Genomic DNA, 1431 nt, shown 5'->3' on the forward strand with positions numbered 1-1431 from the left:
ATTTTTCCTTTGAAAACAGGTGCTCTATTATATGCTCTCTTAAGATCGCCATCTTCCGACATATTCAGAAAATTTTGGATGTCGATTAGACACAATCAAAAGCCCATCTCTTGATGCCAATTATTGGGTGTGAATATGGAAGTAGAAAAACAATTTAGAGGTGGGGGTGAATAAACCCAATTTAAAAAATTCAACCGCCATTTCCCAAATCAGAGTGTTTTCAAATATGAGTTGCGAGCAAAAGGTTTGATGTAAAAATGAAAATTATACTATTCAAATATTATTCAGGTTAACAAGAATCGTTTCACAAAGGTTAATCTAATAAAACACTTGGTATGGATTGATTCAATTGCATAATGCACAAGAAGTGCTTACACAATGGTTCAATAAACCTACATACAATTATGTGTAAAGCTTGTGTTATAACATGTATCACAATTAAGATTTAAATAAGCCAATTTATTAAGTTAAAATTATCAATCTTGTGAGATTAAAAATAAATTATGTTCCTTCATATTTTAAATTCCATTACAAAGTACAAACAAGCCCCATAAACACATAACAGAAGGCACATAAAAACAAAGGTTTTAAGCTAGCACAAAACATAACATGAATATCGTAACAAAGAAAAGTAAGTCAAGCTTATTATTTATCCATTGATCATAAAACATAACATGAAGTTCTAATGGAGAAAACATAATTGGACTACTGTAGCAAGTATAGATACCTTCAAACAAGGTGCTTTAAAAATAACAATATAAAAAACCTGTTGCTTTCTAAAGAAGAAAGAAAATCGTTACAGAATTAACAACCATAATTAGTTCAAAAGATCCACAAACAAATAAACAAAAGAATAAACAAAAACATGAAACAAATAATTCTATTAAAATCCAAGATGATCAGATTCGTACAACCTATGGTGAGAATCTCTCCGGCGAGAGTAGAATAGGCAGAAACATGAGCATAATTTTTAGGTCTCCTAAGATCAAGATAGAGATTATGGACACTGTCCGAATGACCGAGATAGTGTTTTTGGTTGGTTCCAAAGAAGCGAGGGAGGGTACAACATTCTTGGACAAAACCTCCTGGAGGAGAAAAACTCTGGATTTACAACCACTTAACATATCATTCAATGACGAATCGAAACAATGAACTAGAATGACGAATCAAAATAACAAATTGCCCAATTAAAATGACATATGTCTACGGTGAATGACCGAACATTCAGTGACACTAGAATCTTAATTGACCAATCAAAATAAGGTATCAAAACGTACCTAAAAATCAATTTCTTTGATGAAACGAAAATGAATGTCCAGTTTACTTTGATTTTTTATTTGATGATTTCTGAGAAGTTCAGTTTCCTTCTTCTGAAAATCTATTTTTAAAGTTGGAGAGAAGAAACGCAAAAAAGAATTAAGTTACAGTGAA

This window comes from Lathyrus oleraceus, chromosome 6 (assembly GCF_024323335.1).
Source record: "Lathyrus oleraceus cultivar Zhongwan6 chromosome 6, CAAS_Psat_ZW6_1.0, whole genome shotgun sequence".
Classification (NCBI taxonomy): domain Eukaryota; kingdom Viridiplantae; phylum Streptophyta; class Magnoliopsida; order Fabales; family Fabaceae; genus Lathyrus; species Lathyrus oleraceus.